Genomic DNA, 12536 nt, shown 5'->3' with positions numbered 1-12536 from the left:
TTATTTTATTTTATTTTATTTTATTTTATTTTATTTTATTTTATTTTCTATTCTGCTTCTTCCTGCTGTATATATTTGCTATCTAGCTATCTTAACTAAGGCCCATCCCCCTCATTAGTGATCTCAGCATTGTATATGACATGATGACAATTTTATGCATGCACATTTTCACATGGTTTGCTTCCCCTTTATGTCAGCAATTATGAGCTGTCATTAAAAGCATGAGAAATGGTTACAGTGCTGTTACAATTTTACATTGACAGGTAATCTAAAGGGAATAGAGGGAGGAAAGAACATAGAAACTTAGAAAAACCAGGGAAGAAGAGAGCTGGTGAAAGGATGAATTAATGGAATAATATAAAGAAGAGGAAAAGTAGTTCTTAGGCTCATAATTTCAGGGTATTCTCTGGAACAGGGAGTCTTTGACAGTTTTCTAGTCACAGTTTAAGAAGCAACATTTGGAAAAGAGGAAGGATGTGTCCCATCAAGACATGCAGAGTTACCTCAGTGTTATCATCTAGATCACAGCATAAGCAAATTCAGCCATGGATAGACATTTATACATTTGTTCTATCTCAGCCATACATATATATCGTCTTTCTGTAAAATAGCTGTGACATGCTGTCACCAGGTCACACAATGATACATCCTTGTCACTATATTAAACACACTAGACATCACAATTATACATATGGTATTTTCAATTTAATTCCTAATGGAAAATTAGGAAACCATAATTATGGTGGCATAGTATTGCCTATTTCCTAGTTTGTGACAGTTAACATCTCTGTTTGACTGAGGTGAGAGTGAAGCCCTTGTAGAAAGCAGCCTTTCCATCCTGAAACAGGTGGGGAGAATCATTTTGCTAGAGACCTATTTTTCTTCATGGCCTACAAAGTCAACAGACTCGATTAGTTTACCTTATACATAATTATTAGGCAGCTACAGTTACATTAGATAAGAAGCATGCTACCCACCAAAGATGTGAAACTGGGCAGGAAGCACTCAGCAAGCACCAGGAAGGAGGACACAGACCCACAGCCAGGCTTAGTTTTTGCCTCCAAGCACTCACGTTGCCAGTCAACTCTGCTTTTTGGCATAGCAGAAAGAGAGTTTGTTTATCTGTGACAGAGGGTCTGCTAAGGACCTTGTCCAGCAAGGAATGAATGGGATTGCAGTGCTTAATGAATATCATCAAAGCAGTAGATTTAATCCATGCCAGCAACAGATAAATGGCAACAGCTCTAATTGTTTTTACTGAGAGAAATCTTCCTGGTAAATAAGCCTTTAAATTGGTTGCTTGATTCTGGTTGTTATCAGAATTGATTAGTTGGCCATAGCAAGCAAATTCTGTGTTAATATGGGCAAAGACAGGTAAAAAGGAACACCACTTAATAATGCTAGGAATAATACAGTCAAGAGCAGAAATGTATGTCTTCTCTGTCATGTAGCTATGTCTCCTGAAGCTTTTTTTTTTTTTTTTTTTTTTTCAAATGAGTTAGTTATTCTTTGCTATGGAAGCTTATTTATTGAGACCATTCTCTACCCCTTACTGTGTTCTCACAGGATTTTATGGGGAACAGAAAGAAACAAACAGTTCTATGTTTATGGCACATAATCAAAGGTAATGAAAATATCTGGTACGATGTAACTCTAGATTCTAACAGGGTGGTGAGCTTTCATATTCCTTCTTGTAGTGATCAACCGACCTCTGTGCTTCAGTCAGGGTATACATTCTGTCCATCATTAAAAGCAGTTGAAGTTCCTGTCATTTAAGTCCATTTGATTAAATGTCTAATGGTCTTAAAATGTTAGCTGGACCTAGACATGATTTTGTTTCTTCTGGGTAATGTTCAGTGAACATCCCGACATCCAGTCATATCAGGGAGACATTCAACATCATCTCTTTAGAGATCTGTGTAAAGGGGGAAGTTAATGATATGGAGGATAAAAATGAAACAGAAAAAAAATACACTGATGTGTCTTGAGAATATTCAAGACAGTTACAAGCATGTGCATGTCAAACCAAATTTTTATTTTATTTTATTTTATTTTCTTTAGGGAAAGAATTGTAAAAGCAGACATTCATCTTGATATTTAAGCTATCTCTAGAAGTGAAGGTGGAAAAAAAGCTACAGAAGAAGAGTAGTGGAAAAAATCTGTAATGTAGTTAGCCAAAACTGTACAAAGATATCCTGCAGAAGGAGGAAAAGTAAGTTTAATCTGAACCCAAGATGTAGTGCATGCCTTCACATAGGCAGAATGCTACCAGAGGTAATTCATAAATACTATTGCTAAGTAAGTGTGAAATGGAATCACAGGATGTTACTAGTCTATGACATTCTTGGGTAAAGAATACGGGGAAGTCAAATAGAAAAATGAGAAGGGAGCCAAAGAAAGTTTTACTTATGCTTTTACATACAGGCTGAATCAGCCTGCTATGTAATTCTGTATCAGAAGGAAACTTTGTAAGCTAACGGTCTGATCCATCTTCAATAACTGATCAAATAAGGCAAGAAGGTTGGAAGAAATTTTAATAACATCAGGTTATTGAACCAGTGAAATACAAGAACATGCCAGACCTCTGCTTGCAGGATGTTCAATTACTTTTACATTATTGCTGATTCAAGGGGAGAGGTTCCTGGGCTTATTTGTCAAACACTTTCATAAGCAGAAGCACAGAAAGAGATCCTGACAGATACTGAGCATCCATGGCATGTCACCAGGCAAGCTCCTTTTAATCTTTATTTTTGTGTAGTATTTCTTGTATCTCTTCCTCAGGTTTCTACTTATTTATTTATTTATTTATTTATTTCCGAGAGGGCTCTGAATTGTGGCCTTCTAGCTTCTGCTACGGTTTACCAGTTTTCTACCCCAAGCTGGAAGAAGTAATAACTGGCCCAGGAGACCAGACAGATATACTTCCTCAGCAGATGAAGATGGATCTCAAGGCCAAGAGTTTTATTGTTTAGCACAGACTTGTGTCGAGGAGTGTTTTCTTTAATAACAAGGACAGACGGAGTACATTCCTGTCTCTGTCAGTGCCCTGCAGAAGAGGTAGATGAAAGTATTAAGGTACTACATCAATGTAAAAAAGATAATGAAAATAAACTGAAGTCTGAAATAATTATTTACCATGAAACAGTGGGCATCTGTAAAGTCTTTGATTATGGTGTGTGATAAAGTAGTCCATCTTGCAAGTTGGCCAGTGGGCTGGCTATTTCTTGAAGCAAGCCAGTTTGGATTTTGTAAATTAACATTTTCCTTTAAACACGTGCTGTTCATATGCTTTGAATAGAATATGGTTATTTAAAATTTTCCAACAAAGGAGTTAACATGGCATTATGACCTGTTTTGAAACTTCTGGCCTCCTCTGCCAGCTGTATTGATTGTTATTAATTAGTTCAGTGTGTTTTAGTGTCCAGGGTATAATCAAATGGCAAACCTACTCTGTACCTCTAAGTGAATGAACAGACAGAAGTATATCAATGAGAAAAACAACTCCAGTTTTGTCTGAGTCCTAGGCTTTCAAAGAAGTGAAATAATTGCAATGGGAGAGTTCATTAGCACTGAAAGCCCAGTGATTTGTAAACCACCTAAGTCTAACAGAGCCAAGATTTTGGTGAGAAGGTATGAAAAATGTCCTATTGGTTCCATTTCTCAAGACTGGCCAAGTTTACTAGTGACGCAAAGCTATGTATTGGTTTATAGGAAGATTTGGGATTGACAAGGTTGCAGTTTCTACTGGGCCAGTGTTCTGGCTATCATGTTTAGTGCATTCTTTCACTAACATTTTGTGAGCCTAATATATTAATCCCCAGCAATACCTCTGCATTTCTCTGTGGCCTCTGTTATCTCTGCTTATGTCATAGTCAAACCAGTCTTTAAAACATGAGAAGTGAACTATCAATGTCCATTAGTAGTGAGGTAAGCACTAAAAATGCTGGGCCAGGTGCTGCTTGGTTTCATCCTCAATTCTTCCCCTCTAGCTCTAGCTTTCATTTCATAACAAAAGCAAAAAATGAAGTTGTCTGTCTCTGAAGGATGTGCACCCCAAGAACTTTCAAATGGGGAGAAACAAATTGTGATCAAGAGCCAACTGAGTGCATTGAACGCATATTCTATGTGAACATGCATGTCTTTTGGGGTAAAGGAAGTTGCAGATGTATGCAAAATATAAAAACCACTAGCCACAGGAAAAACTAAAGCCTCTAAGACAGGATTTTAAACTGTGATAACTTAGGAGTTCAAAAGTGGATTGCTATCAAGAGCCAAGATGCACACGACACCTATTTTAAATGTTTTTCTGTATGCTTTCTCGCAATGTCAGTAGTTTAATTAAATTTGTCTTTAAATTCTTTCAGAAAAAAAAAAAAAAAGTGAAGAAATGGAACAGGTATGATATTAGAAATATCTTGTATGTAGTCAAGGGCATGGCCCTCATTGTTAAATTCAGTGACAAATCAGATGATTTTAAATTGCTTCAAAGCCCAAGGAAGCGAGTAAAGGCATCGCAGTTTTTTGGAAACTCAATTCTTCAAGTATGTATAACTACCTTCTCATATGGCCTTAAGGCAATCACAATTTGTCCAGTAAGGTCCTGTTACTTGCATAACCTGCCTCAGAATTGCTACATAAAGTATTCCTTTTGCCCCTCAATAAAGACAGTGGACTCCTAAAGGGAGTGTAAAATTGACTCCTCATAACACTTCAAGTTAAATAGTGCCTCCAGCAAAGTCAATAGGAAAATGTCTGGTCAGTTCAGTGGAGCTAAGTGTTCGTCCATATGTATTAGCTGATGTCAAGGGAACCCTCTGGGGAGTAATGGAAAACTACCTAATTTTTATGTTAGAGAATTGTCTTCTTATGCAAATTAATCCTAAGGCTACTTCTGACTTTTGTGCTTGATCAAAACCATAGATTAGGATGTGGTCAGATGTGTAGGATGAACATACTCTGATCTGACATCTCTGCAAAGTATTGAAAAACAGTGTGATGTTTAATATTTTTTCAGTATGGTAAATCCCTAAGGGGATGCATTTGGACACTTCCTATGGTCCACCTGAAAGAGAAACATTGTTGGGACATGGCTTTTTTACCTTCCTAATTTCTACTCATTAAAAACAAAATACAGGAGAGAAAAACACCGATTATGGCAAATTAATATCTGCAGATGCTGGTTAATATTAGACTTCCGAATATAAATTTATCCCCATCTCATCACAGGTGCTTATCATATCATGCTCCATGTCTCCAATGCTTAAAATGAATGAGGTTCAATTATTTTCTTCACCTAAGTATGCTTTCAAATTGTAATTTATCACTGAAGGTAAGATTCAATCCTTAACAATTCCAAAATGTGTTTGGAAATGTAGCGATATCTGAATAACATGCTAGAAGATGGAGGGCTTAAAAAAATTTATAATTTTAATTTAAAATATAGTGATCATCAAAAGTAAGTGCGTCTCCAAGTGTACAGAATGCAGAATTATAAAATGAGTTTTGCACAAGTGATAGTGAATACATTTCTTCTCTCCAGAGTCTGTCAAAACACTCTGTGAATGCTCTCTGTTTTGGCAAAGCTGCAAAATAAAAGACACATTCAGTTCTCTGTCATTTCAGATGCATTATAAAGCTATCTCTCACCTAGCGCTTCCTCCTCCAACCCCTGAATTCCCAGAGGCTCTCTGACCATGCATTGATGTATGCTTCTGTTCCCTTTTATTTTAAATGCAAGCATTCTTTTACAGTTTCTCTATTTCACCTGGATATGTGTAAGCTTCTATTTTTAACATGACCATCCCAGATTCTTTTTGTTGATCATTAGTAAACTTGTCTCATTAGCTGCCCAGTCTAGTTGTCAAATTTGCAGTGTTACTGCTAGCAGAACATATGTTCAATCTTTTAGTTTTTTTAATTTTTTTTTTTTTTATAACTCTACAGGAGAAGATTTTCTTAGGTTTGATCTCCCAGTTTAATTTGATAAATACTTGACTATATGTTTTCATTTCAATTTTATTTCTTTTCCTAAGTTAATTAACAGCATTCTTTTTGCTACATCCAGTGAAGCTGATAAGCATGCCTACACTCCAACACAACTGAAGATATAAAGAAGAAGCCTCTTTGCATCTAATTATAGCAAGTAAGAAAGAGGACTGAAGCCAGAACTGATTTATGGACTAGTGCATCATGTACTCCACCTACTGTAAGTCAATGATTTTCTAAATGGAAGCCTATGGAAGTTAAGAATCTACAGTACATTTCAATATTTTCATTCCAACAAAACACTCAGCCAGGAGGTAGAAAGTTATTTTGCATTAATAAGCTTTTCTCATTTTAGGGAAAAAGAGAACCTTGTGAGAGCAGTATGAGGATAATCCTCATTAAAACATTATTAACAAGGCATATTATTAGAACTGTTAAAGCCATTGCCCTTGATTATAAATGAGTAAATTGGTTAATGAGAATAGTAGTTAATTGGGGGTATTATTGCCAAACAGGGAAATTATATGAAAGTTAAATACATCACAGTGGTTCTTCTACACAATTAAAGATCTAGGAGGAAAGAGATTAAGGAGGAGAGTATGAGAAAGTAACAGTCATAAAACAGAAGTACATTTTTAAAAGTGTATTGCAAGGGTCTATTAAGTAAAACTGAATAAAAGTCAGTGGTGCATATTAATTCTGTTGCAACTCATCTGAAGCTACTTCTTGCAAGACCATAGACAGAAAATCTTAAACTCAAACACTGTGATGAAATGTTATTCTGTAATCATAAGGTACATGGTAGGGATAAAGCTGGCACCTCTGCATTTGCCTTAAGATACTATTCTCACATCTATCCTTCCTCAAGCATCTCCTCACACGTGTTGGAGAGTTTTATCTGCTGTGATATCTGTGATTTTTTTGAGCAGTTCTTTGCTTTAAGAGTTAGATTTTGCCAGGAGTTTGCAGGCTTTGTGGTACTTTCTTTCCAATTACCTCTGCTGGAACTTACATACCTTCCTGCCAAGAACTTCTTGTGAGAGAAAACAGTACACAGACGCAAATGCTTTGGTCTAAATCTGGTCCCTGAAATTGGATAAACCCTAGGAAGACATTGCTGAGTTTAGCTTAGGTTTGACGTGGCATTTCTCCTATAAGACATTATTTGAAAACCACTTTACTTTTTTTAGGGAGCTTTAGTCCAAGTTGAAGTCTAATGCTTATGAAGCGTATACTTATTTATGCCTCTGTAAAGTGCTCCAAGGAGAATCTGCAAAGCATTTGACCATGCTGTACATCTGAACAGGGTTTTATGTAGTCTACACTGCCTCTTGTTTCCAACTTTGGCATCCCAAAGATTGGATCCCCGGTACACCCCAGGTGCTGAAACTGAGTTTGGTGAAGGGTGTCAAAGACAACAAGAAGGTCATCTATAAATATGTAAGTGGCAAAAAGAACACTAGGGAAAATGTGGGTCTGCTGCTGAATGGGTCAGGGGACTTTGTGACACAGGACATAGAACAAGAAAAGAGAAGACTTAGGTGGTCTTGTCCATGTGTATAAATATGGGGTGGAGGTGTGATGAGTAGGAAAGTGGAGCCAGGCTCTTTCCTTCCTGTGGTGCCCAGTGACAGGACAAGAGGCAAGGGGTACCAACCAAAACAGGACATCAGACAGGTAATTTTTTTTTATTATTCTGATGGTGACCAAGCACTGGCACAGATTTTCCAGAGATGTTGTGAAGTCTCCCTCCCTGGAGATCTTCCAAAGCTATCTGGACATGGTTTTAGGCAACCTGCTCAGGGGCCCCTCATTGAACTGGGAGGTTGAGCCAGATTACTTCCAGCCTCAACCATTCTGTGATTCTGTGATTTATGTTAGTCAGCTGCACTGTAGTCTGGGTTAGATATGTTTGGTAACCTAATAATCACACCTGCCTTTGCAGCAGAAAAAGGTCCCATGGAAATGAAATGGCTTTATCACTTCTGCCTTGAAAGTGGAGATATGGAGGTAGGTATCCACAGTACTGCAGAGCTCATGCCAGACCCAACCCAACAGTCAGGTTTCTAATTCTGTAGGGTTCCTTGCAGCTCCTAAGTGCAAAAAGTCCATGTGCCCAATGTCTTTGACATTAATGGAGTTCAGGCTATGCCCTGGGGCAGGGGGTCAACCAGCTGCCTTCAGCGTCTGTGCCAGCAGGGTTAACCCTGGAGATGAAGGAATAGGAGGATATAGCACTGGAAGCAAACTACTCAACTTGTAGTAGTCTCAATTTAAAGCAAGAAAGGTGCACAGTTCAAGGCCTTTCACAACTACTTTTGAAAATTTATTTTTAATTGTCTGTGGAAGGTTTCAGAGTATAAGGTGTATGACTGGAGTTGCACAAGAAGCATTAGGTGTGACACAGAGTTAGCAACTTGCGAGCACTGTTAACTGTAATTCTTTATTTTATATGGGGAGAACTGCTTGGAGCAATGGCTCATTTATAGTTGCCCGTGCAATGGACTGCTTAGTTTTTAGATCAAATTGTAACAAAACCAGAGATACACTGATCACATTCCACCTACCCTAATTCTTCTCAAAAACCCTAATGAACTACTTTCCCTTCCATCTTTCCCCTTCATATATATATATGTTTTATATGTATATATATATAGTGGTGTGCTGCTTGAGAGAGGACTGAGGGCTGTAATGCTTCCAGATGATACCTTAAATGTAGATAGTTTTTGTAGTACATTGGCAAACCTTATACTGAACCTATAAAGGACTGAGGCTTTCTTCTGTTTAAGAGCTGCTTTGGAAACCTGGAGGCACAGCAGGAGTGGGTGGAGAGGCAAGGGCAGGAGGTCCGTACTGAACAGTGCTTTCCATTCAGTTTCAGAAAGCAAATCCACAGCATGCTGCCAATTTCCTGTCATTTGCTTGATGGTGGTAGCATGCTGTGGAGCACCAAGCTGAGCATCCCATAGATCTCTTGCATAAAAATGTGTGGGAAGATGATGATACATGTCTTGTAACAAAACAACACATAAGGTCTGTGCATCACTGAAGTCTCTTTCTCTCTCTCCATTTTTTGATATCACCCTGAAGCAGAGTTTGAGTTTGTCATCCTAAAGCTAAAAAACAATTTGGTTCTTATGAGAGATAATAAAAAAATCATGCCCAAAACACAATGTGTTGGAAAAATTAAATATCAGATCATAGCTCTGTGAAAAAAAAAAGAGTTATGTGGATTATCCACAGATAGTTAGCTCCCATGAATACTGTATAGCTGGAGCAGTTCTTCTTCCCTCTGATCTCATCTAAAAGAGATTGTTCTGGTGATATGTTTCATTTCACATCTCACTTAAAAAAAATTAAATATTTGTTCCTCCATTTTTCCCACATTGTCATGAATTAATGCAACATTCTTTATCTTGCTGGAGTAAGAATGAAAATCCTAGAACTGTTGCTCTCCTCCTAACCTCTCTATTTCAGGGTCAAGATGGCCTGGTCATGATTTTTGCTCTGCCAGACTGAAGGTAAAGGAGGGCTACAAGGTTTTCCAGTAATCCTCCATAACCATTTCCTTTTAGCTTAAGCAGTGCTCATCTTTCCTGCAGTCTTTAGTCTTTTGGTCCCTGGTTGCTTCAGCAACATCTTGAATATTTTGAGGGGGAGAGAAATAAATTTTCTGAGAAGAAAGCATGCCCTAGGTCTCTAACCTGCCGAGGGAAGGTTAAATTGGCATAAACTGAAGAACTGACAGTTCTGGCTAGTTACATGTATTTCTTTCACTGCAGTGCCTCACAAATATCTGTGAATTTATTCTTATTGTGCTACCCTCCACTTGGAAACACAAGGATTAATTAAGTTTGCGCAAATCATACCCACAAAGTTTACAGTAAAACAGACAATCATAGAGTTGTAGGATATCCCAAGTTGGAAGGGACCCAAAAGGTTCATCGATTTCAACTCCTGGCACCACACAGATCTATCCAAAAATTCAGACCATATGACTAAGAGCACAGTCCAAATGCTTCTTAAACTCCAACAGGCTTGGTGCCGTTACTATGAGAAGCTGACTCAAGCCTGAATCACAGTGTTGGCTTGTGACTCTGGCTTCAGGCCTTTCTACTGGCTTTGTAGTGTTTACCTGGTGGAGGTCCTGCTCTTTTCCTAAGGAGGGAGAGCACACTGAAAGGCTAAGTTTGGCTGGGACCCTTTTATGCTGGGTCTCTTATAAAATTGTGAGTGCGATATAAATTTAAGGCTTTGTCAGGATATTTTGGACACCTGCAAGCAAGCAGCAGTCAAGCTGTGCACACAGGGGAACCCGTCATGAATTTCCTGAGATGTGAGACAGGCCTACTAGTATAAGGCGATGTGTCACCCAGAGAAGAAATATTCTGCATGAAACCCACTTTGTATCAAGCTACATCAGGCACAAGACAGCCAAGATCAAACTTTTTTTTTTATTATTTTTTTTTTTTAATTTTTTTTTTTTTACCTGAGATAAATTATGGAGAAACTAGCTAAAGGTTAGCTGCAGGCTCACATAATTGACGCTAATATGCTAACTGTAGCAAAGCCTGGACTCCAGCCAGGATAAAGCTGTGCTGCAGCATTGGTAGATGATCTCCTGGCATTAATGAGTACAGGACAATCTCTTTCCCTTCAGTCCCTGTTTATGTTATATCTTTGTCACCATGAGTCTCACTGAAGGGTGCTAGGATGTTCTAAAGACATGACAGCTGTTATGGGTGGGAGCTACCTGATGATTTGCAACAGGAAACCACATCTCCATACTTACACTTTTTTTAGAAGATCCAGCAATTTTTTTCATTATTTTCAAAGTTATCAGTGGGTCATGCTTTTGACTGGTGACACTATATAAGCCAAGAGCCATCAATATGCAGAGGACATTCAGCTGTGCCTGAAGGACGGTCATGATTGTGTCCCAAAACCTAGGTAAAACCTAGGTTTTGGGACACAAAACCTTTCACACCTGTGAAAAGAAACAAAGAACTGAAAGGACCCTAGAAAAGGCAAGTATAATACTGGTGAGCAGAAGAAAATTTTTCAGAGTATAACAACAGAGTACAACAACTGTTTGGTGGGAGGCATGTGTATTAAACTGTCCTTCATGGCAATCAGATCAAGTATACTTGTGTTGTCGGTGGTAAGATCACATGTGGCCTCGTTCATGAATAATATTTTCTAAAATCTCCATTTGTCCCAAAGTCTCCATCCTATCCTGATGAATGATGACATATCTGTAGTTAATTACTTCTTCAATATCAATGTCAAGTCCTGGAGCAGTGACCCTTTGGCAAGTAAATCCCAATAATATAGACCACTCCTTGGCATATCCTTAGTGCCCAGGCTCCCACAGCACATTCAGCTAGTGCTCCATTCACACCAGAGAACTCCAAACAAAATTTGGCTTATGGGTTCACGGCTATCTATAACTCAAATCCATTTAACCTGGCTTCTGGTAAATTTGACTAACCAGATATATTTCTTTTACTAGACGTCTAGCTGCTAATTTTACTTCTTTCAGCTGAAATAGAGGCGTTGAAGATGTAAAGTATATTTGGCTCCACAGGTAATAACAGATAATTTTTGCATATATCAAGTATATTTCCATGCACTTCCACAAGCAGGTTAGTCTTGGCAGTGCTGCAAATGACATGGTCAATTCTGGACAATATATAGCTATTGCTGTGGTCACAGATGGAGCCTGGATGACAAGATCTGTAAGGAGCAGATCACAAATCTGAGGCAGGTATGTGTGTGTGGAAAGTTCCTCAGTTTTCTGTGTACCCTGACTCCCTGGGAAAATGGCACACTAGTCTAAATTATTAGTGATGCTTTTCCCCTGGAATTGCTTTGACAAGTATTTGGTTGGAATAGACATCAGGACTTAAAGCTCTTAAGAAACTCTTGGTTGAATGTTTATCTGTTTAGTAACCCAGATTGAAATGCTCCCTGGGAACATGTCTGCAACAATAAAATACTAATGAGAATTTGGTAGGGTTGAACTCTTGCCTGCTTTTCTGCTATGGTGCCTGCACAGTAACAGAGGAGTTTGTGCAAAAAGGGTGTTGGAACCTGTATGAGAAGGCTGCCATGCTTTGCTGTCTTCTCATTGGGATGTCCTGCCTGGGCAACTGGGGAAACCCTTCCTTCAGTCAAAGGAAATGATGGAATCTCTACTGCAGATGTAACTGTAATTTCATAGTTTCGATCTTAAATTTGTTGGAACCTTTGGCTATAAAGAGATAGTCTTTTTGCAGTTCTGGGCTATCCATGGGACAGGGCAGGCCAAACCTTCTAAGCCAAGGCCATGCCTGACTGCCTCTCACAAATTAAAATGGCAAACCTTTCCCACTAAAAAGAAATATGTTGTGAACACTGTTCTGTCCCAAAACAAGACCAATTATAAGATTGCAACAGGCAGTATGTTTCACTAAAATAACACTGGCAGGAATGAAATTATTTTATTTTGAAAAGTCATCATGCTAAAGCAAGCAAGCAAGCAATGAAAACAATGTGAAATCCATAAAATT

At 38.4% G+C, this 12536-nt stretch overlaps 1 long non-coding RNA gene across 1 annotated transcript in view; it reads left to right on the top strand.

Annotated features, from left to right (window-relative positions):
• LOC118162151 overlaps positions 1-2268 on the top strand; it is a 5116-nt gene extending 2848 nt beyond the window's left edge. The window contains exon 3 of the long non-coding RNA XR_004748318.1: positions 2062-2268. This is a non-coding gene — a long non-coding RNA (uncharacterized LOC118162151). The remainder of the gene's footprint in view (positions 1-2061) is intronic.
• Positions 2269-12536: the final 10268 nt, after the last annotated feature.

The sequence above is a fragment of the Oxyura jamaicensis genome, chromosome 2, assembly GCF_011077185.1.
Source record: "Oxyura jamaicensis isolate SHBP4307 breed ruddy duck chromosome 2, BPBGC_Ojam_1.0, whole genome shotgun sequence".
Taxonomy (NCBI): domain Eukaryota; kingdom Metazoa; phylum Chordata; class Aves; order Anseriformes; family Anatidae; genus Oxyura; species Oxyura jamaicensis.
This window is presented reverse-complemented; position numbering and strand designations above follow the sequence as displayed.